The sequence below is a fragment of the Micromys minutus genome (assembly GCF_963924665.1).
Source record: "Micromys minutus genome assembly, chromosome: 1".
Lineage (NCBI taxonomy): Eukaryota > Metazoa > Chordata > Mammalia > Rodentia > Muridae > Micromys > Micromys minutus.
The window spans coordinates 48,233,157-48,258,524 of record NC_137969.1 but is presented as its reverse complement, the minus strand read 5'-3'; the positions used below and the strand labels follow the sequence as shown (position 1 = coordinate 48,258,524).

At 40.4% G+C, this 25,368-nt stretch overlaps 1 pseudogene across 1 annotated transcript in view; it reads left to right on the top strand.

Moving 5' to 3' along the window:
• Nucleotides 1-1,778: 1,778 nt before the first annotated feature.
• LOC308425671 overlaps nucleotides 1,779-25,368 on the top strand; it is an 85,619-nt pseudogene continuing 62,029 nt past the window's right edge. The window contains exons 1-2 of the transcript in view: nucleotides 1,779-2,094; nucleotides 3,113-3,270. The product of the transcript in view is annotated as an uncharacterized misc_RNA (transcript). The remainder of the gene's footprint in view (nucleotides 2,095-3,112; nucleotides 3,271-25,368) is intronic.

The window sequence follows — 25,368 nt, the reverse complement described above, 5'->3', positions numbered from 1 at the left end:
TAACAGTGTTCCTCAGGGTATATTTTGGTTAGCTGTATAATGGGAGGGTTTCTTCTCACTCTGTAGTCTGGCCCAGCCTTGTCATGCCATTCTCTTGTTCTGCCTCTTCTGTGTAGGAAGCCTATGCCACCATGCTTGGCTTAGAGGCAAAAATCTTATATTTATTTATCTGTATGTTTGCTTGTTTGTTTGTTTAATTTTCTCCTCAACTCAGTGTGTCTCACAGTCTTTGGCATTAAGAGCTTATGTATTCCATATGGGTTGTTTTCTTAATCGCCTTCCTGATCTTTTGTAGGTTTGTCTATATTGCCTACAATGCTGAACTTTGAAGAACATTACTTTGACGGATTTTGAGAGACTTCCGAGCATTGTTTGAAGCAAGCCCTGGATGGTTCCTATTTATGAAGCAAGGACACTAGTGTCCTCTTCATCGTGTTCTGGACATCTTGGAATATCTCCTCCTGCTGTCAGGACTAGATCTCCCAATCCTCACTAGCTACTTGGCAAGTATCTCTCCATGTCCATTTGGATGGTTCCTCCCCTGGTTTTCCTATGAGCCGGCACTGCAAGCGTTCAGGTTCACCCCACAAATCACTGGGCAACTCCTGTCACTGTTACTTCTGTTACTCTTCCCTCTGACCTCTCCATGCTGTGGCTTTCAAGGATCCCATTTTTTTTTTTTTTTTTTTTTTTTTTTTTTTTTTGTCCATAGCTGAGGATTTGACTGACCTCTGCAGTTTTCATCTTATGGCATGGTCTGCAGACCCTTACAGCTCCTGCTGGGTGACTAAGGGGTTCACTCTATTTCCCTCTCTTTAGAGATGACAGCCCTTAGTTGTCTGACACATAAACATATCAGTGTCTTAGAAAACATGATGGTCACCTTCACCTAGTCTTTATAGTTCTTTTTCCTTTGTTAAGTAGAGGATAATGTGGACACATTTGCCCCGTTCTGGTTAAGTGATCTAAGTCAAATCTACATGCTTGTCGCTCATTGAGAAACAGAAATCATGGGACCCAGTTCTAAATTCCGTCTTGATAAATTCTAATGGAACTAACGATTTTTCCCCTCCTCAGTGACCCACATGTGTTTTCAGTTGGTAGTCCTTGTGAGAGTGACACATGCAAGAACTCTTCTCAATAGCCTGACCTAAAAGTTCCCACCAGTTTGGCGATGGCTGCTCTATTCTGTAACATCCACTACGCCCCAAGCTGTATCTGGAACACCTCCACATGAAGCTCCTATAATAAAAAGTCACGCTATAAAAATGGATGTAGGTTTTTCTTAGCAGACCCATGGCTTTGCTCTCAAAATAAACAGCTAAATCCTAAGCTCCAAAACCCGTGTTCAGCCAACAGTTCGAGGACTTGGGGAGATTTCCTGCTTGCTTGCACTACCTATTCTAGACAGAGGCTTGTTGTTTTTTTAACAACTAGAGCTCCAAAATTATTCCAGGGCCTGGCTTTATTTTACAGGATCACTTGCTGTTTAAGCATGTCACTCATTTTTTTCCTGACTGATCTACAAAGCTGAAATTAAATATTATTAATAAAAGTCCCAGCGATTACACGGCACCACATTAAGTCCTCAGTTTATGTTTTGAAAGGTTCTAGGATGTTAACGTGGAAATGGTTGTCAGGTTTGAGAATGGAAAGAAAATAACTTTAAAAAGATTTTAGCTCAGAGTGAATGTTTCCACGTTAGGGTTGTCAGTCTGTCTGCACACATCTCCAGCATGCTGCTCACTGGCACCCTGGCTGTCCAGAGAAAGAGCAGAATGGCGGCATCGTGCTTCTCTTTCGGCACTGAGGCAGAGGAGATCAGGCTCCTATACATGCTTGGTGCCAGATATTTGGAGGTAACAGCTCATTTTATGCTTCGTAGACGAGTCCTCTTAGAACACAACCCATCGTCCTTTCCTCTGCTGTCTCTAATGATTATATCCCTGGCTACCCCTGTAAAGATGACAGCTCTTACACCCAGTCACAAAGATACTCATCCTCTGCTCCAGCATATGCATTTGTCACTGACTGACTTGTCCCCACACCCCCACTCTTCCAAAAGAGGGCCTGGTTCTTCACTTATCATTACTGGTAAGTAACGGGCCCCATCAGTCCTTCTGACTATATTTGACTTCTCTGATGAATACATTTTTTTTTTTACTCAAATGGAATTTATGCTCCCTTTCAAACAAATATCACACCCAGGTATCCTCTTGAAATTAATTAACAGCAAATTACAAGTTTCTAGGAAACGGTGCATCCACAAGTCAGTAGACCAGTTGAACAAGTCATTAGGTAGTGGCTTCCTAGATGACAGGGCCTTAGTGGCATTGTGTGTTCTCCCAAGAAAAAGTATGTGTGCATGTATGACTGTGTCTGTATGAGTGTGAACACCTTTACGTAAGTGTGTTTTAATGTGTGAGTATGTATGTGTGAGTTGTGAGTGTATGAGTGTGTATGTGTGTGTATGTGTGTGTGTGTGTGTGTGTGATAGCATGACTAGGAGTTTGTGTATGAGTGTGAGTATGTGTGTGCATGTATGAACATGACTGAGTATGTGAGCCTGACTGAGAGTGTGTGTATGTGTGTGTATGTGAGTGTAATGACTGTATGTAAATGTGTGTGTGAGAGTGGAAGTGCATGAGTGTGAATGTGTGTGTAAGTGCCAGAGTGTTCGAGTGTGTATGTATGCATGTATATGTGAGTATGAATGTATGAATGTGTATGCATGTGTGTGTGTGTGTGTGAGTATGTGAATGTCAAAGTATGAGTGTGTGTGAGTGAGTGTGAGAATGAGTATGAGTGTCTGTGTGAGTGAATGAGTGTGAGTATGTGTGAGTGTGAGAGTGTCTGTGTGAGTGTGAGAGTGAGTGTGAAAGTGAGTGTGAGTGTATGAGTGAGTGTGTATGAGTGAGTATGAGAGTGAATGTGTGTGAGTGAGTTTGAGAGTGAGTGTGAGTGTATGTGTGTGAGTGAGTGAGAGAGTAAGTGTGAGTGTGTGTGTGAGTGTATGTATGAGTGTGAGTGTGAAAGTGAGTGTGTGTGTGTATGTGTGTGCATGTGTGAAGTATAAGTCTATGTGTACCCATTTCAAATGTGCTTTTTTTAGCTCAGATGAAGCACAGCCAGAGCTTTCACTGGACTCACATTTACCTGGGACTACACAGGGAACTTTCATTTTTTGTGCTTGTGTATGTGAAAAATATCTCCTTGATGAGAGTTGAAGAAGGGGACGCTCCCATCATAACCGTGTCTCTGATCTTCCGTGTGAGCTTTTGTGTAATGAGGAGCATCTCCTGAATGGTTTCAGGGCCTGGCAGCTGTTGTGCGAACCTGTCACTGACCACCTTTGTTGGCAGCAACATGATCCTGCCCTGAGGTTAACCATTGCTAACCTTCTCCATGGTTTCCTCTCATACTCCCGCAACCTTTAGATGGAGCTTTTTAAAGGTGCATTTTTTTTAAGTCCCATTTGTTTATGTCTGTCTGGCTTGCTAACTGGATGAGTTAGTCTTTGGGAGTCCAACACAATGAGTAAAACCAAGGTGGTTAGAGAAAAGAGAGTTCCTAACTGTTTATAAAATACCATGGTTTGTTCAAAGAGCACCTTTCTTTGAACTCGCTCTTGCTATAGTTTTCTCTGATTCCCACCTATATGCTCTCTTTATGCATTAATGGCACACTTTTGAATACCAGAATATTTTGTGGCACACTTGAAGGAATGAAATTGCATCCACATCTGTTCCACAAGTCACGAGGCTGCTCTTTGCCACTAGACTCCCTTTGAGCAGTGCCACTTACTACCCTGGCTCACTCCATTATGCTCTCAGAAGGCAATGCTCTTCTACATTCTAGAAAGTGCTCCATTTTATTGTGCATTGGTTTGGTGCTGCACATAATAATAATAGTAATTTATTTATTTATTCTGAAGAAGCTTATGCCTTTCATCTTGAGACTAGGAAACTGTTTTAATGCATAGGTATGCCTGTGATTCTGATTGAAACACAAAGGGTATGTTGGTAGAAATTTGGTGGCTCATAGGTAATACTTCACAGTGTCTCCGTAGATTGTCTCACAGCTGAAAAGCACCATTCTGCATATTCAGGGAAGACTCTGATGACCAGTCCTCTAGAGTCTCTGAGAACACACTCTACATTGCTTACCACATACTGTCAGATTTTCTTCAATGCAATATTTTTCGTTTTGTGGTAATATGTTTATTCACATAAAATTATAATAAGAAGGTTGTTTCAAAAACATTACACCTTCCTATGAATGCACATTGCAGCTGTAAACACATGTGATTTAAATCTGAACAGATGTCAATAAATAAATAAATAAGTTTCTGTGCCACCCTAAATCCTTTCTGACATTAAACAAGGGCTATTTCATGGGTAACTATTATACTGTAATTAGAACTCTCTTGCTAGTGGTCTGTTAGAGTTTCACTTTCCAGTATAGGAGCAGAAGTGATTTATGAATAATCTTTTAATATGACCCAATACATTTGAATAGTGCGTTTGGATGTCGACAATTTTGTGTGCCATAGTGAACCACACTAGTGATCATACTTCATCCAAACCCAGAATGACGAAGTTGAGCTGTCACCTTCCATCCCTCCTTTCACTTCCGAGGGGTCTGTCTGCATCCGTTAATACTCGAACCCTCTGCTGGTCATTTGTTATTAACATCATCTCTGATTTCTGTGCAGTAGGCCGGCTGGTGCTGAATACCCCATGAGCACAGGGAGTCTGTGTCCTGCATAAGCAATCAGGGCTGGAGCTGTCACCAAGGCACTGAGTATGCTGCATAGCCAGTCACAGAACCAAGCTCCTTAGTGATGTGACAAAAACAGCCAAGGAGATCTAAATTCTGAAAACCTTTTTGAGGATATGTGAAAAAGGGTGGGGAGAAGTAGGAGGAAAAAGAGGAACAGAGGGGAGAACTGTGCCAAGCACAGTTCTCTGGCTGAGAGGGACTTTAGGAGACTGTTGAAGCAGAAGACTTCTGGGGGACACCTGCTTCGATCTGCTGTTTCCTGAGTCCTGACTGCTCCCTCTGTGACTCCAAATCCAACACTTACTCAAAACTATTATTGTCTATTTCCTCTCATACGTGGAACTAAGGGAGTCAAAGGGAATGAAGATAAATGAGGGACTATCAGGGGAGAAGGATAGTGGGGAAGGGGATTACAAAGAAGCAAGAGCAGAACATGATTAAGGCAATTCTATACCTATATACAAGTGCTGAAATCAGGGTTGTCAGCTAACATGAGCTAGTCTTTAAAAAACCAGTATTGGGGCTGAAGAGATGGGTCAGAAGTTAGCAAGACTTGTTGTTCTTAAAGAAGACCGGAGCTTAGTTTCCAACACTTATGTTGGGCACCTCACAGCTTCTGATTCTGATTTCTGAAGGCACTTTCATACCCCATCACACACACACACACACACACACACACACACACACACACACAAACGCACTTGTGTAAGGGAAATGACCGTCCCTTACAAAAGCAATTGATGCATGCTGTCCACTGATGAATGTGGAGTGGGAAGCAGAGCCCATTTTCATCCTTGCCCAAGATATCATGTCTCCACAGCACACGTACTGACCAGAGCTGGCATTGCCTAATCTTAAATCCAAAGCTGAGCTTGCATGAAATTTCTCCTGACATACAGGGACTATGTAAAACTAGCCCATTTGGTTACTGTCCTGGGGTCTCTGTGGCCTCAAAACACATTGTTAGAGGGTTCAATCCAGTGTCTTCCTTCCAAGCTGCTTCATCAGTGAAACTCAGCCCATCTTTGCCTCCCTCTGCACCCAGTGCCTCTTATGTCTAGAAAGGAAGAGCTTTGAAACCCCTGTTGACACTGGTCTAAGATCTCTGTCTGAGAAACTATCAGGGAATTTGCAGGGCATTCATCAAAATCAAGCTGATGCAAGCGTGAATAGTCACAGGAAAGAAAGCTTTTATGCTGCAACGACAGCAGGCTGGAAAGGGGCTAATTTATTTAAATTATCCCTCCAAGTGTCAAGCCCCACTTTTTCTGGAAGGAGCTGACAAGGGTAGGTAAAGAAAGTTTTCTCAAATTTATAAATAAATTAGTGATGGTAGCAAGTTAACCTGGGTAATCGGAGGACCAGAAAAGTAATCACTATCAATGTTGATGCCAATGGAGGAAAAATAGGTTTCTGCTATTAAGCTTTTAAATGTCAGCAAATGGCAGTTTAGAAGATCATTTACTAATAATGATTAAATTTCTCATTAAAATGTTTCCTTCATTATTCTTCAGGTATAAATGTGTAATTCAATGATTGTTACATCAATTACACTTAAAAAGCTCATTAAAATACTGAAATATTATCTTATAGTCAGAGTCCTTTAAGAGTCCTGTACTAATTATAAAAGAAATAAACTCTCATAATAGCTCCATTTGAACTGATGCCTTATAAATTCTTAATGTAAAGCTAACATGTAAAGTTTAAATCAAATATATAGATTCAATAAAACAAAACCTTTTTAATCTTGTTTTACCTTCAAAAGGGCTCTGATTATTGTAATTAAATAATGCATGATATAATAAAGATCTTGACTTGTGATTATTTTATTGGCAATTGAATGCTGGTGCTTTTTATTTATGCAAGCAATGTATCACAGCCAATATGTATCAAACATTAAAATATTAATACAATTACACCTTGGCTTCTGAACCAATAAAAAAAAAAGATCTGTGACATGACTCTGCTGATGATCAGTTTGAAATACTTTTTAAATTTTAATGCTCAGATGTGCTGGGTTATGCTAATTTTGCTAAGAAGTAATGTGTCCAAGATTCACTGTTGTGATTTTGATTCTTGTGTGTGAGGAGCATTTGCTTCTGTTCACAGTTGACCAGTCTTTGTTTTGCTCTCCTTTTAAGGTAAAAACTGTGAACATTTGCAGCTTGTTTAAGGGTCTTCATATCATAATGATCTTTCCTTTAATAGTTTTATTTATGTGGTTTTATAGTTCTTTCAACATTCAAATTATATTTCTGTCTGTCCTTAGGTCTTTATTTAACAGAGAGAAAGGGTGGGGAAGTTTTCTGCAATATTCTTCTATTGTTATCTCCCAGTCAAATGACTACAGGTCTGTAAGCCCATCCATCCTGAAGTCCCTCAGACTGTGGTTCTCAGCCTTCATTATGCTGAGACCCTTCAGTGGTTCCTCATGCTGTGGCAAATCCTAACCATAACACAATTTCGTGGCTACTTTGTAACTGTGATTTTGCTACTATCATGGATTGTGAATATAGAACATTATGGGTATCTGATATTCGACTCTGTGAAAGCGTCGAATCCACAGCTGTAAGGGCATGTATATACGTGGGTTAGGATTTCTGGGCTGTAAAAATGGGCCAGCAATGTCCTTGTTCTGTGCACAATGGAGTGAGTTCATATTTAATAATCGTCTCGAAAGTACAGTCATAGACACAGACTTTCTGATTAGTTGACTAATGAAATGCCTCCATCCTTTTTCCTTTCCATCCCTTTCTTTTTCTTTTCTTCTTGTTTGATTTTAGACAGAGGGAGAGATGGGAGAGAGAGAGAGAGAGAGAGAGAGAGAGAGAGAGAGAGAGAGAGAGAGAGAGAGAGAGAGAGAGAGACTGATTCTTTCATCCAGGCAGGCCGCTAACTAGGTTCTCCTGGCTCAGCCTCCTGAATGCTGGAATTGCAGGCAAATGTCAATCAGCACACCCAGCTGGTTTCCACTTTCATAGTTTGTGGGACAGGCTCCTGCAGTGCCAAGAGGTAAAAGAGTCGCATAGCTTTGCCTCTCAACCATGGCTCAGATTAGATTCTGAGGGTTTTGTATCTGAGGGGCCATTCCAGTTTTTCAGCAAAAGCTTTCCAAAGAGCAGTCACAGATACTATGGGAGCTCTGAAAGGAGGGAATAAGTGCTGAGCCTATAAACAAGATATACAAACTGTGGCGATTGAATTGCATTTTAAGACCTCAGAGTTGTACTGTAGAGCAATGGCTGTGCAAACCTCATCTTTGCCTGTCCTCCCAATGACTGTAGTTACCCTTTTAGCAATGTCAAGTGTGTTTGCTCCCTCTTTTCCTATGTGAATAAGTAGTCATGGCTGGAGACAATACAATACAGTTGATCATCACGAATGTCTATAGGGTGTCATATTTATGTTCTGCTGCTTAGCATAAATCTTACTCAGCTTCTAATAGCAAACAGTCCAGTCACAACCGGCTGGCACTGCAAAGCATCTGCTCAATTCAGATAAATAAGACCAATGTGTTTGAAGGACAAAGTCTGAATATAAGTGGCCTGCTATTGCGTTTGGAGACTCAGTTCTCCTGCCTCAGAAATAACAAAGGGGGAAGGATCATTTGCTAATTGATTAACTGTCTTGTAAAGGAGTTACAAACCTGTAGAGTGTCTCTAGGCCTGTATAGAAGACCTATCTGCTGTCTTCTGTCCTTGGAGTTTGTATGTACTAATGTTAATGGCACCCTGCCTGCTCAAAGCTGATATTTGTCTCTCAGGATTGAGGCCAAACGAGGTAGCATGGGTCTTTTTCTCAGCACAGGCGTGTGCACATTGGTATGTATACATCCATACAAAGACGAGCACATTCCCTTTTCTTTCCAAGGGCCCCACTAAGTTTGCACTTGTATCCTGGACAGGGCGAATGGTTTTCCTTTGCTCTCATTTATACATTGAGCAGAGTTGGGCAGAATCACAATCTTTTGTGGACTCAAAGTGCCAAGGATTAAAGATCAGAGAGAAGCGCGTTCTCAGAGTGCAAATGCTGGTGGGGTTGCGGCGCCTTGATAACCACGGAAGAGCCGATAATTAACATTCCTGCTTCAAGGCGGAGAGCCCTTGGCCTCGCTGAGGCGCACCCAGGGCGCTGATTCTCTACCGGAGTGGAAGGAGCTGATTTAGTCAGAAAGGTGACAGTCAAGGCTCTTGGCTGGCAGAATCTTCACATCTTCGCAGTGCCTTGTTCTGCCTTTACCACCGAGACTGTCCATCAGGTTTGTTATGTATGCAGGCTGAGTGAGCCCGCGGGGACCCGAGTTATTTACACTATTTTTCAAGCTTCGAAGCTGTTATAATCATTCGCTGTCAACTTTGTGCTGACACTGAATTTTATTTTGTGTTTTTTATGCTCGGTTTGGGTCTAAAATATCGGCATCCATACACTACACTGTAATTCCACGGGTGGCTGAGCTGACCAGTGGATTCCTGTATTACTAACACAGCCCTAAAAGCCCTCTCTACATATGGAAATTTCAGGATTTGTTGATTGTGGACAATACATGGGGTCTCTTGGGTTTACATTTTTAGCCTGGTGCTGGACCTCCTCGGTGAGCCTCGAGTCCTGTTCCAGCCTATCACCCCGTCCTCTGTAAGTACAGCTATGCAGTTGCCACAGGCCCTTTCCCTTTGCCAACCTAAGAGTGACTCTCAGCTCCTCTTGACAAAGTCCTTGTGGAAATGGTGGCTTGGGGTGTAAAAACCTTTTCAGTCTGTATGAGCTCATGTAAGATGTTTCCAAAGGTATGCATGTGTCATGCCAAAATGAAAGCAATGTCCTAGGTGGTATTAATGACAAGGGGCAGATGCACAAGGCTACTAGAAGGATATGAATGGTAGGGACTTAGGGTCATCAACACCATGTTGCAATCACACGGGGAATAAACGCCATCACTTTGCTTCTGAAAAGCATTCTTTCCATTAAGGCTAGGGTTCTTAGGACTTTAATGACAGGGCACTGGATTTAAGTGTACTATATTGTCATCTCTGGTAGGGAAGGTTCATGTACTTTGGGGCCCAAATGAAAGGGGGGACAGAAGGATGCGACCCTGTTCTTAGCTGGTCTTGAGGTAGAGCTGGTCAAGGAGCTTGTATGCTCAGCCAGTGTAATAAAGTAGACAAATGATTACCGAGAAAATCAAACACACTTACACCTCAGATGATTTGGAAATATTATCTATAATCGGGCACTTCTGTGCTAGGAGGAAAGGTTAATAAAGTAATTTAAAAAAGATTGTGTGGAGTATTATAGAATCAGAAGAGGACTGGCGACCATAATTGTTAATCTCCTGAAACACCAGTTCTGAATTACACAAAGCAGGTATTTCTGCACACACTGTGTATTCGACTTCTTACAATATTAGCTTAATTATCCTTTATGACAGTCTTGCTTTAGATGGTTTTGGTTATAAAAATATTGTTGATATGATTATTCCAGTTGACCTGCAGTGTGGATGTCAATCTTAAGATATGTAGGAGAGACTGGTGTCTTTTAAAATTAATTGTCTGTACATGTTTGGGAGAAGAGCAATGCTGGTGTGTGTACTAGGTGTGTGCTCACTGTGCAAAAGCCTGGCCATCACAGCTGCACTTGCATGGGGAAGAGGGAAGTGTAACTTTTGTTAGGGTGTGTGATGTTAAGATATTTATAAGAGAAGATATATTTACATTATTAAAGACGTGTATATACATATACACATATACATACATATACTGTAGCTGTCTTCAGACACACAGGAAGAGGACATCAGATCTCATTACAGATGGTTGTGAGCCACCATGTGGTTGCTGGAATTGAACTCAGGACCTCTGGAAAAGCAGTCAGTGCTCTCAAACTCGGAACCATCTCTCCAGCCCCCTGTTTACATTTTTTAAAGCGGTTTTCATTGTTGGTATTAAAAAGACATTTCACTCACTATTCCTTTGTTGAAGAATTGATTTCATATAGAAGGAAACCAGGAGGGAAAGAGTTGAGCAGACACAGGTACAGCTTTACCTCTGAGCCACTGTGCCCCAGAACGCTGATAACCCTCATGGACGTAATAGAAAAAACAATAAGATCTACTTCACAGGACACTTAAAACAGCGTGAATATCATACAATTGTGAACACACCTGATTGAAAAACAAATGAAATTTAAAATAATACCACGTCCACTGGCTCTTTCCATCACAGGAATTTGTTACGTTTATTTATTTATTTATTTATTTATTTACTTACTTACTTACTTACTTATTTACTTACTTATTTATTAGTGTGTAGGGGGTACATGGGTGTGGCAGCAGATAGCCTGTGGGGTCAATTCTCTTCTTCTACCATGTGGGTCCCAGGATTGAACTAAGGTTGTCTAGCACTTTTACCCTCTGAACCACCTTGACAGCTAGTACTGAGTACTTCTCACATTTACTAATGTAACTTGTGCCCACTGCAGCTCTTCCAGGCAGACTCTGCCTTCTCTTGTTATGTCCCTGTGTCTCAAACAGGAGATGGATGCCCATCTCCTGTCTCTTAAGTTCACTTAATGCTTAGTTTACCCAGACTCATAAATTCATAAATTATGTTGCTGTGTTACCATTGGAACCTGACCTTGTGTTAACCCTTGGGGGCAGGGATAACATCTTTATGACATGCCTTTGCTCATCTGTGGGCTTGGTCACTTTCTACCACTTCTATCTCTATGGATGCTGGGTTCTTGGTTGGCCTGCCCTGTGCCCTCTCCCCTCTACATCTCTGCCCTCCTCTGTCCTGCGTAGAGAAGATCTCAGTCATGGGCTTTGTCCAGCTCTCTTCTCTTCACTCCTTTCATAGGTTGCATCTTCTCCAGCATCTGCAAAGAACCTGCTTCACTCTCAGGCTGGGTTCTCAGGACTCTGAGTCAGGTCCCTTATAAGGACACAAACACACATTTCTCTCTACCCCTGTATGGAGGTCTACAAAAATAAAGCATTACTTTGGCTGCCAGAGTGACCAGATTTGGAAAAGAAAGATCAACATCTTTTCCTTCTTTGTTTCTGGTGAATTGGTGCCTTAATTTCTGAAGATTGACACAGTTATAAAGCTGCTTGTTTTATATAATTCCAGTCTAGAACAAAGTAAACTTCATATCATGCTGACACTGTATGATGGAATCACCCTCTAAGTGTCCTCTCTCATAGCATAGGGTTTTAGAAGGAGGGCTCTGCCATCAATCACCAGTTGACAGAATGATTTTGAGACTGTGGGTGTGGCATCCACTTTGAGAGGGCTTTTTGAAAGACTAAATTCAAGTGTCTATTAGTTGCTTTATTAGGCTCAGTTTTTTTTTTCCAGCAGAAAGCACAACTCTTGGAGCCCTTAGCAGCAATATAGGCAAAGTTCTAAGAAGCCAAACTCTTTAAAGACTTTGGCCCAAAAGAGTATAGTTCATGTTTTCAATGAAATAAAAATTGATGGTATGGAAATGAGTGGAAAAAATATCAGAAGACATCAGGATCTTCCTAGATCATAAAACTAGGTTCTGTATATTCCCTGAGAGATGGGCATTGAGTCCTTGCAAGACTTCACAGAGGTCATCAGAGCCCCAGCTATTTCAAGCCATGACACTGAGAGTACGGCCATCCTCAGTGGCTGGCAACTGAAATACATCCTTTTCTTCTTCCTTCTAGGATGAACATCAGATCCTAGGGAGAGCTGGTCGACTTTCTCACTATAACGCATGAGCAAGCACAGAGTAGGTTGTGGTGAGGCAGGTGCCACAAAAGAATGAATTTAGTCTATGAAACAAAGCTCAGTAAGTAAGAGCTCACTTTTGATGGGCAGTTCCTCTCTGTCCAGTGCCCTGACCTTTGTGCTTCTGTTTTGAGTCTAACGTTCTGCTGAGTTCGAGCTTGAGGACATAGCTGGTGAGAACACAAAGCCAACAGGTAGTATTTGTTTGTGGTAATGGTTTCCTTAGTCATTGTTCATAACTAAGACTTCCCAATATGTGTGGCTCTACCTGGAGGAGCACAGAGAACAGGACAGAGGTGGCTGGAACTTCAAATCTGAAAATACTGGTGGTCTCCTCTGGTGTCACCCTCCCCTTTCCCTCTTCCCCCACCCATCCCTCACTCCCCTTTTCTCCTTCCTCCTCTGTCCAGTCTTCCTTTCTGTTTTAGACATGGTATGAATTATTTTTATTTGCCACGATAACCTGAAGTGATCCGCTGCACTTCCTGACATATGATAGTCATGTCAGTTATTTCATTTCTCATAGATCATCATCCCTACTGCCACACAACTCTTCCTGCAACCTCCAAAAATGGGGAAGGAAAGAAAAAGGAAAAAAAGAATCAAAAGCCACAAACACAGGGAACACATGGAAGAAAAAGGAAAAAGGAAATTGCATATCCATTGTATGTAAGGTCAGAGTGTGATAGCCAATGACTCTTTTTTTTCTTTACACGGGGCGAAAGAATCTCATACTGTGAATATTTGGGACCCCACATGAATGGGTTAGAAAAGTAATATAGTCACAGTAATTACTTTCATATGGCAAAATATTTCAGTCAGCAATGACTAGCAATAAAATAAAATGATCACCTTTAGTATATCCATTACAAAAACAATTGTCTAAAATAAGAATGGTTAAAATACTTGGTAGACTATAAAGCATTGGTACAAGAGGCCGCTCTCTCTGTGCACACACACACACAGGCACATGCATGCACTTTTCTCAAGCCTCACAGACAGTGTTAACAGCAATTTACTTGAAATGCAGGGCCTTTTATAAGGGAAAAATACCCTAATTAAGGATTTATAAATAAATATGCTATTAGAACCACTATCTTCTATAAAATGAGTTTTCTTTTAGCTTTTAAGGTTTATAGAAATCACTTATCTGCTTCTTAAAAGATTCCTATTCTTTTTTTTTCCTCTCTTTTTATAAATATAGTGAATGTGAAACATCATTAATCCAGTGGTAATATCATCTGATAGTAGCTAATCCCTTCTTAGGCGTAGCTTTTCCCAGACCTTTGGAACATAGAAATGTGCTCTGACTGTTAGGCATTTTCTTTAAGCACCAATATATGCTTAATGCCTAATTGCCTCCCTAAAAGAGCACCAAGCAAAATAAACACCATCTTCCAACTTCCTTCCTTGGGAATCTTTGGAGATTCTACAGCCATTGTTTTGTCTGCTAAGGTCATGGACCAAGGGCAGCTCCGTGCCCATGCTTTGGATGTGGCTGTTGGCTCTGATAGGATGATGCAGCCTGCTCTGAGATCCTAATCAGTTAGAAAAAGTCTATTAAGTTTGAGCCCCTAAGCTGTCTCTGCCAAATCGGGGATACCAAACTTACATTTGTTTTTGTGATGACCATTCATTTTGGTCAAATGAAGAAATTGCTCATGTTCATTTCGTGGCTCCAGGGACAAAATCTGTGAATGTCATGTATTTTTTAGCCTCTCTGCTTTTTTTCAGAGATATTGTTGAGAAGATGCTTATGAAAAAATCATTTTTTTATTGCAGCTGTTGATAAGTCACCTTGATCACAAGAGGAAAGAGGCTGGAGAGAGGTTATAAAAAGCTGTTTCTTTCTGTAGGTGAAAGACAAAACTGGGAAAGCTGGTGTGCTGAACTGCTCAGAATAAGGTTTATGTAGGGGTCTGAATATACTAATGGGAAGGGCTGGCTCAGGACTTCTATCTCTGAAACCTATGGTACTGCCAAATCATAGAAGACCCGAGTCTTCCTCCTTAGACCTAGATGCTAGCCACACTGCTCATTGTTCTTGATGAATGATAGATCGTGGGTTTTGGGAAAAGTCTGTCAGGGGTAGACAGCAACCTCACTCAAGATTAGCACAGAGATAGAATTAATTTCTCTTTTCATTTTCTTTTTTAAAGGCGTTGGCTATGTAGTTAACTAAGTATAGGGGCACCGTGTGTTAAACATACTGATAATGGGAGCTTACCTTCTAGGAATAAATGTTAACTAACTTCAGTAGATCATCTGGTAGATAGGACATCTCATCTGAGTATGCCTGTGGGATCTGTGTGCCTGTAAGAATGAATCCAAGCATTCCATTTCACAGACAAAAACACTGAGGCTTGATGTCATCAGGAAACTATCTCATGAAGACAGCTGACAAGAGGAATATTATTGGAATCACTTTAGCCTTTTGTAAAAATGCTTTTATAGCCAACCATTCACTTGAAGCTTTGTCTTCTCTGGGAGACCTTTTTTTAAAAAAAATATTTATTATAGCAACAATAAGAAAATACAATAGTAGTTGTTGTGTGTTTCTAAGCCCACAATGGGGAGATAGCAATATTGTCAATAAATAGAAAAATGTTAAACGTATATGCAACAGAATAAAATTGGACTCCTACCCAATGTGATACACAAAAATCAACTCAAGTGAGTTTATAATCTAATGGAATGCCTGCAACTTTAAAATTTCTGAAAGGAAGCACAGGAAGCTCCTTGACATTGGGCCACGGTGTTTCTGATGTGACCCTGCAAGCAGAGGCAACAAAAGCAGAAGCAGGCAAGTGGAGTGGCATTGAACTGCAGAGTGTCTCTGCAGCACAGGGACAACAGCCAGCGTACAAGGTAACCTGCTGAACAGGAGCACGCATATGCAGCCTAACCACATTATAAGGGGTTAACATCCAAAACACAGAAGGATCTTGAACAATTCCACAGCCATGAAAAAAAACAGCCCAATCAAAACTGGCAAAGGAGCCACAGATATATCTCAAAATAAGTTATACAGATGACTCAGGGGCAATGTGAAAATATATAAAAAAAATTCTCAGCATCATTAACCATCAGAAAAATGCAAGTCAATATCATAATGAAATGCAATCCAAAGCCTATTAGAATTTCAACTGTCAAATGATAAAGGAACGCAGTGTTGGCAAAGAGGTGGGGAAATGGACCTCTTGCTTGTTGATGAGGAGGCACCTTGGAATATCCATTCCGGAAAACAAGGCCATCCTTCAAAGCCCAAAACGAAGAACTACTCCTGATCAAGCAGTCTTATTCCTTACTTTATATCCAAAAGAAATGAAATCGGTGTCTCAAGAGGTTTCTATGATCTTATGTTCATAGCAGAATTATTAACATGGTCAAGGTATGGGGTGACTTGACATGCTCACCGACAGGTGAATAAAGAAAATGAGACATGTGTTTACAAACACACTAAGAAGAATATTACTTATCTTTAAAAACAATATCCTGTTGGGGATCTGGAGGCCTAGTTCAGAAGTTAAGAGCATGGGTTGCCCTTAGGGAGGACCCAGATTCCATTCCCAGCACCCACATAGCAGCCCAAAAACATCCATAAATCCAATTCGAGTCTGATGGCATCTTCTGGCCTCCCTCAGTAAAAGAAATGCACCTGGTGCACATTTATTCACATAGGCACTCATATCCACAAAATAAATGCATGTAAAATGTGTTTTAAAAGGTGATTTTGACACTATAGATGAACTTGGATGTCATTATGCTAGTTAAATTAAACCAAACATAGGGAGGCAAAAATCACATGAGACTATAATCTACAAAAGTTTAGTTGACAGAAAAACAGAGACTAGAACATTGCTACCCTAAGATGCGTGGTTGATGTCAAGAATTGTTTGAAGACTGTATCATTTCAATATATAAAATTAGCAAATTCTTGGAAGTCATCTTACAAAGATAGTAACTGAAGTTAATGCTGTACTGTGTGCTTAAGTCCAAAAGTTTAAGTTGTGTATTAATATACATAACATACACACACACACTCCAAGCAACTGGATGAGATGGTGACATTTAAGTGGGTATGGGGAGTCATCTTACAGTATCTATCTCAGAATGTGTGCATGTATGCTTTTGTGTTTGCATGTATGTGCTGTATGTGCATGTGTATGCTAATATTTGTCAGCTGACAGACAGTCAATACCCATAGAAGTCCAGTCTTGCTGATGCCTAACTAGCTTACTGACTTGTAAAGAAACTGAGGCGAGTGTTGATACACAGGAGTCAGTGTAGACATTGAATGTGTGACGAGGCACACTGTGTTATACACTGTCTTCTGAAAGATGAGGTGCTTCTGCTCTTTCCCAACTTGGGGGATGGTGGTGATAGACAGCTCTAAAGGCCAAAGTTCCACCAAAGAAAAGAAAGGATATGTAAGAATTATATGGAAAATAATACATTTTCTAAGATTGCATTGTGAGAACTGGAAAGTATAAAAATTATGGTATTTCAAATTGGCATACTATTATGTTGCAGTACAGCCAGCAGACAGATGTAAAAATAAAGTACAGATGTACCTTTTTTTCAGTCAAATCTGATATATGGAAATCCAGATTTAAAGAAAGATTGGTTATAGGGTCATTATTTGCTTTACAAAGCAATTTGCCATAAGGTTCTTTTAAAAGAATACATCTCTAGTATCTTTAATGTAATATTTCATTTGCTGAAAAAAATCACACAACTTTAAAAGAACTCATTTCATGCATAAAATGAAGTACATATGTTAAAGGTACAGAGAGAGCAGGAAGGCAGAGAGAAAGAGAGCATTGGATGTTGGGAATGAATCAGCTAATAAACTGGTGAAGAAACATACACTGAAACTTTTGATAATTAGGATGTCTCTGTGTGTGTTAATACACACACAGAGAGGGAGAGGGAGAGAGAGAGAGAGAGAGAGAGAGAGAGAGAGAGAGAGAGAGAGAGAGAGAGAGAGAGAGAGAGAGAGAGAGAGATGTAGAAAGACAAGGGGAGACAGACAGACAGACAAGACAGCATGCACTGATACCCTTATAATGTTTTTTTTTCCTTCAACTAGGCTCCTTATTAAAGACATGGGTTGCAGAAAATCCCACCAGAAGACAGGTTGTTCAAGAGTGACAGCTTAGTTGTTGTTGTTCTTTGCTGGAAGTGTTCCTAGGACAGCACCCTATCTTGTCTGGAATGTTCAAGGTACTCCACCATAGACTGGGCATTGGCAGGCCTTTGTTTGCAGAATGGTATAATAAAACACAATGTCTGGAATTTACAGATGCCGGCTTTGAGTTCTGGCTTCCCATCTTCTGTACATGTTTAGTTCATTCTATTTTTTATTTTTCTAGTTAGGTTGTTACTCTAGCCCAGACTGACCTGGAACTCATTCTGTGTGAATGATTCCTAGAATCATGGTGATACTCCTACCTCAGCATCCCAAATGCTAAGATTGTGGGAGTCACTACAACAGATTTATATAACCATTTTTGTTTCTTTCTTTTGTTTTTTACTGTTTTCTTTGTTCAATCATTTCTTTGAGAATGTCATATATGATTACTACATTCTTGCTCTTCCCTTTGCCTCAAATTCCTTTGTATCTCCCCTTTCAAATTCAGGATCTCCTCTTTAATTATTATTACATGCATTTGAGTGTGTGTTTGTGTGTGTGTGTGTGTGTGTGTGTGTGTGTGTGCCTGCACACACAGGTGTCTATGTAACCTACTGAGTCTATTTCCCCTTGCTTATATATACATGAGTCCAGGGCTGACTATTTGAGGTTTATAATCCATGTTGGAGCTCATCCCTGGAGGAAACTGATTCTCCCTCTCTAAGTAGCCACGGAAGACCTGTATATGGCATTTGATCTTGGTTTGAACTATCACTTGGTCTTGTATATCAGTGTCAGTGGGATAAACACATTGATCTCATAGTTTTCTGAGATATTTGATGAAGCATTTAAAGCCCTATTGTACAATGGTTGCTACACAATCAATGCCTCCTTCAGGTATCACAACATGGTATCAGTGGACCCACTCGGTCATTCCCTTTCATCCATTATTAAGCCATAAGTGTCTGAAAGGAAAGGAGCTACACTTTCCCAGCTCACATTGCAGAGCCCACCTGCTTCATATAGTGGGCACCAAGTACATGATTGTGACAGCTATTTGCAATAAAGAACAGCATACAAATTTGTTTTCAAAATATAGCAAATCCTACAGTAAAGCTGTGCACAAGCTGAACAAGAACCAAAGAAAGAACAAAGGCTAAAATGAAGTGCAAAGGGCATACGCCACACGAGAGCACTCCAGATTGCTCCCAGTAATTAACAAGCACTTATTGGCACCATGTAGCCAAGCAATTCTAAATCACCATAATTATATAGGACTTGCTCCCTTGGTTCTAGAATCTTAGTAGTAATATGTCCTCTGTAGATATTTGATTTTGCAAATTAAGTTGACCATTAGTTCATGGTCAACGACAATTGTGCCAGAACAGTTTTGAGGATTTCTATGACTGCATCTGGATTATTTTTGTTTTATTTTATGGTTCTCTTATTAAATGAACAGATAGTTTGTTTGGCTTGGAGCCTTGGACTCATCTAAAGGAACCAGGTGATAACTGTAGTGTGTTGGGAGTCACCTTGGGTCTTGGCTCTCTCTTAGGTCTGTTTGCTCTGCCCCTCCAGTCCAAAGATCATTCTTCTTGATAGAGACCATAGAATCAAAACAGGAGTTGAATCGTTCTGTTTTCTGTGACATCTGTTAACATTTTGCTGTGTGCCCCAATCAATGTACCTATTCCTTTGTTCTTCTTTACAAACAGCTTAAAATAGCTTTCTGTTGTCCTTGGCAGTTTTTCAGCCTCTAGTCGAGCTTTAACCCTCCTGACAATATTCCTAGAGATCTTTTTATATTGGCTCTTTACCATGTCTTCATTCTTCCATGTGGGGTACACATCTCTTTATATTCTATATTGAATAGCTTTAAAAGGGGGAAAGGAATGCTCCTTTCATGGTATCGTTTTTTTATATACCTCAAAAACAATCTGGGATTATTTGGTCAGAATTTTTAAAATAGGCTTATTTCCCCTTGAAAAATCTTCAGTAGCTGGATCATCTCTTTAATTTCTGTATACTAATGTTTACTCCCCTAAATTCTAAGGTAATTTCTATGTCTAGCATGTTCCTGCTAACATAACAAACTCTCCTGTTATAGAACACTCTTTTTAAATTTTTTATCACTTTTGGCTCAAACATCCACATCTTAATCTTTGTTCAAAGTTAAATTATGCAATGATTGTATTATTCTTAGTATGTAAATGATCAAATATCAATGAAATGTAAGCCATATGTATTGGTTCTGCTTATTTTGAAAAATCCCTGCTAATTTGTTTGCAACTTAGCATGTTCTAATTCACATGTCCTGATACAGGTTAGAATCATACCTGGAAGCTTGACTTAGTATTTGACTTTTAGACTTTATGTATAAGTAGTTTGCTTGGTTTGGGTATTTTGTCCACACAGACTTTCTCCAACCTCTGAAGAAGCACTTCACCTTGTTCGATGAATTTCTCTCTGCTATTTGAAATAATTGCTAAAGACAACAATAACAAAATCAAAACCCCACTGTGCTACCTACTTCTTTCCCAAAGCCTCATGGTGTCCTTAACATTAACACAGGCAGATTCCCCTCCCAATATGTATGGATGGCTTTCATTAGTTTACAGCCTAGATGGGTTGAGTCCATGTCTCTTGGAGACAGCATTGACTGTCCCATGTAACCTCAGTGCAAATGTCACTTTTCCACAGTTTATAGTCACATCCTAGAAAACAGTTCTTCTCCTTTGTCTCCTATGTGTAAACATGAGTGTCTGATCTTGGCATTGGCCTCTGCTTTTTTTTTTTCATTTCTGACATCCAGAGATATTAAAACTCTTCCAATGTGGTCCTGAATCCCTTCCAGATTCTATGTTGGGTAAAGAGATTGTTACTGCTTTTATAGAAGGGCGCAGTTACTAACTATGGAAGTCAGTCCCCACATAACACACTCCAGCCAGTCTGGAATGCCTTCTTTTACTCTTTGATACCAGTTTCAGATTTTCTCCAGTGCCTCAAAATATTTTTTCTATTCTATTTCGCTAGGTTCTATCTTTTAATGTCATATGCAAAACCTCTATCTGTTTCAATTAATTAGAAACACAGAAGGACATTCATCAGATGCTCAAGATAGAAATCTGTCCTGCATACAATGTCCATACTCCTGGGAATCCAGGAGAAATAAGAGTAGAACCAGCAATATCCCCATGTGCTGCTTACTTCTCAAGCATCGTACTCATAGATGCCTGTCTCTGACATCTTTCCTAATGTTTGCTGTTTCTATCATAGTTAGATTGTCATAGACTTGTAGGCTGTTGTGGTAGGTGGGATAGAGAACTGGTAACACTGCCTTTAGCTAGTCCTCTAAGTAGGTTAAATACGAATATGGCACGGTATACTCATTTAAACTTCCTTGTTTAAAACCAAAGCAGAGTGTCTTCTTTGTTGCCTTTCTCCGTGCTCCTCATCCTCCTAACATCACTTGGAGTGTGGTGAATGCCTAGGAGGATGGAGAAGGCAGTTGATGTTGAAGTAAAGAAAACTGAACTTGTGAACACTTGGAGAAGAAGCATAAAGACCGTTTGAGACATTGTGAAACAAAAGAGCCTGGATCTTAGATCCTTGGCACACATAGGAGACTCGGGAGAAGACTGTCTTCATGCTCCTTCCAATGCCTGTCTTCCCCTAGTGCTCTAGCAGCTCACCTCCCTCTCTAATCCACTGTAGCTCATGACTTTCTGTTCTCTAGAAACAAAGGACAGATCAAAAGGCATTTGAATTTAGCTCAGCTAAGTGTTGAAAGTTCTGATTCATTTGGGCCTACCTTGGAATCTAACTGGGGTTGACCTGGTTTGCTTGTTTGGATAGGATCTCACTGTGAAGTCCCTGGCTGGCCTGGAATTTGCCATGTAGAACAGAATGTAAAACTCATAGAGAGCCATTCTCCTGCCTCTGCTCTCCACTCTCCAAATACTGAGATTAAAGATGTACGGTCCCAAATCTGGCCTCAAACTGTGATATAAGTATTATTTCTGGCGAGAAGTTATTCATAAAATCTGAAGTACTTTTTTAATGAACCACTTGTCTCTTTAGGGCTGGCTCTATGAGGTTTGTTGGGCAAATTCAAAATAGTTTATGTTTACTAGAATATTATATTTCAAACAACTCACAAGTTCTTGCATACAATTTAGAATAATTTTTATGAAAATAACAAAATTTAAAACTTCATGTGCACATAACAGATACTATAATATTCCCAGAGACTTATTTAGCTGGAAGCTTTAGAATTTTAATTAACAGTGCCAAATTAATAATAAAATTATATTGTTATAATTTTATTATGATATGGATTTTAGTAGATATATTTGCCGACAACTACTTTAAGTGCTCCCTATCAATTTTGTTTTGGTCCTAACAATTAGTTTAAAAATGTAACTGTAAGAGAAAACACATGTTTAGAAAATAATAACTAATATCCTTTAAAAACTTTTATTCTACCACTTACACGGTCATACCTGTTTTATCTTTAAGTAACAGTTTCCCTAGATACATATGTGTATATGTATAAATATGTATTTTCCTACAGAACTGAAGAACTAAAAGTGACGGACAACAACAGCACTTGCTTCCATTCGTAAATAATTAGACTTTATTATTACCAGTAAAACTCAACTTTATTAATGACCTAAAGTCCGGCTTCTTCCTCCTGATAGTTATTCAGGAGACATTAACATTTTGTTACATTCGAGTTCTGTAGAGTAAAAGTTGATAATGTATCTTCTTCCCTCCTCTGTTCACAGCTTAGCATATGCTGAAATCATACCTGAAAGTTCCTAGGACTATTAGAGCCACTAGTGGCTGATCAAATGAAGGAAACCTCCCTCCTGTGAGTCTGGGAGAATTCAGCAAAAATCTCTCATAATGTCATGGGAGGCGGGGAGAGAAAAAGAAACCACCCTAATGTGTTACAGGGATGTTTCCTGCAATTAGAATAACAAACAAGGGTGGAGACAGGTTCAGAACTGCTTACTAAGTTGTTTCTAGCTATTTCGTGGTCTCCAGAGGCCACCGAGACAAGGATGTGGCATGAGTGCTCTCCTCATATCCTAATGCACATTAACAGTGACACCTTGTTAAGGGTCTTTGTGTCATTTTCTTAGAATCACAGACATCCCGCCCAATTAAAATTGTTCATTGTGAAAACCAAAGAAACCTAGCCCAGGCAAGCCTCTTGGATGCAGAAGCACAGAGTTTTGCTTAAGCCAGCCACACAGTGCCTGCCTTGGTCCCCAGAAAATAAACATATCTTTTGCATATATGCTCTCCTGGCTGCCAGCACTCTGCCAAGGAGAAGTGCTATTCTAAATGGAGATTCTCTCTGTCTCAGCAGGAAGAATTTATATCCAGTCCGAGAGAAAGTGGAGAACAGTCTTGTGTTCGTCACGTTTTAGTGCAGGGAAGTGCTTTGCCCTGAAGGCGCCAGGTAAGGAGAATTGCCGAGTAAAGACAATTTATTGAATGCGTTTTCTAAAAGAGAAGTATATCTGACATTTTTGTTTCTAGGATCTCAGAAAAAAATAACTCTCCTTAGTCTTTATATCAAGGAAGGACAGGCATAAAGGAAATAAAGCAGTTTCGCTCTGTCTTGGAACGCATGCACATAAATGTTTTCTATTTAATCATCTGTAATTATCTTAAGCTTCTTTTTATTCAGATGTCTGTCTGCGCCACACACCAGAATACTGAACTTACTGAGTCCCTTTTTCTGTGCCTTCTTTCCTTTAAGGGAGCCACAGACTGTGACTTCTGCCCCCACCCCTACACACGCAGAGTAGCATGCCCCCTCAGTTGCCTGGATTTTGTGTCCAAGAACACACCGAAAAACCCAGCCCAACTTGTCTGTTATGAACGCACGTGGGGATGTATGACCATTCCTGGGGAGGATGTACACTCTTCACATGACTTTGACAAACACTAAGAGTCATGGGGACATTGCACTCTTTAACACTCCTAAGCAGGCTACCGTTTATTTGATGTGGTTATAGGAATCTTCAGTGTTGAAAGCTTTCTTTGTAGTTTATGTTTTGTCTACTCTGGAACTTTAAAAATTCGGGGCTTTACAAAAAACAACAGCCAAGCAACCAAACAGCAGCAAATACCAAAACAACCACAACAAAAGGGATCCATCGAATAAAATAAAAACACCTAGTTTGTTTGAGTCATTTGGCTCTTGCCTTGTGGAAAGGTGCGTTTCTCTGTTGTCAAGCGCAGTGACTTGAGCTTTTTCGGTCCTGACTTGGTCAGGGACAAAGCGAGGATTCCACCTCTGGGCAGGTACAATATGTTAGCTGGGGAAGGACCGCTCTGTGGAAGGATGACAACAATTAGCCCTCGCTACTCATTAACAAACGGAGATTAGAACGCAGTAGAAATGGCAAGCTGCCATCGGCGCGGTAGTTTCGGGGCAGTTTAATTTCTAACGAATGTGAGCGTTGGATCAGTAACAATATTCGACAAAACGCCGCCTGCCTTCTCTTATGGCTTTCATTACCAAATTGAAAATCTGTGTAGATTTCTGAAAATTACTTTTAAATGTAGCCAATCTCCTAGACTGCAAGGCTTGATTTGCTGGTGAGGGAGCCCTGCTGTGAGATTTTAATGAAAGATCATAGTGGCCCTCCAAGGCCGGCAAAGAGCTATGGGCCCTGGAAGACCCGAAATAATCTGTTTTACTTTTAATGGCAGCCATTTTATATTCATTAAGATCAAAATGCAGTTTTGCAGGCAAATTGCAAAGCTGTTCCACTCACAGCTTGAGAACCTGGAGGCCCTACAGCTTTTTATCTTGTTCATAAGCAAATATGCAGTTAATATCTTTTAATGTGCTTTGATGCTTGCTACCTTATGGGTACATTGTACCAGAGGTTAGGGAACTGCGTGTTTCCTTGGCACAGTCAGCTCCAACTAAAGCCGGCGTCCTTTTATTTCCATAATGGTAGAAGAAATGAGTCTCTTTTTATCCCCCCTCCCCATTTTTTAAATGCAAGCTCTGCTCAAATAAATTGTAAAGCACCGTATAGTGTACATTCAGGGTCTCAGCGAAAGCACCGTTTTTCACTGGGATCCATCTGTTGGTGGTTTGTATTATTTAAATTTATACAGTCACATTATTTGAATGTAAACAGCCAAATAAGATAGGATCAAATCATTGGCATCTGGAAACCGCTCTCATCCTCTTTGATTGTGAGGTTGTCTGCATTAATAATGGCGTTCTAAAGGCTGTGATTCCACCCGATATACCGCATGACCCTAGCAGTTGTGATCTTATCAGGGCTTCGCTGTAGTAGAAAATGAAGGTGTTTTGCAGCTCATTTCCAGCAAAGCTAGTTTGCATTATCTGCTGTCCAGAGCAGTCCTGCTTGTTTGCTGCCGTATGAAACACCTTCATCCCCTTTCTGATGCACAGCTGTACTTCCGGTCTAGAATCATGAACATTAATAGCCTTCAGACTTCTCATAGAAAGCAAATGACATTGAGCCGAATGGGGAGGAAGAAAGGAGGGAGAAAGGGGGAGGGGGAGGGAAGGGGGAGGGAGAGGGAGGAGACTGAGGGGGGAGAGAAAGGAGGGAAGAGGAGGGGAGGAAGGAGGGAGAGTAGGGGACTGAGGAACAGGACGATGGAGATAAATGTTGCATTTTCTCCAGTATATTCAGGTTC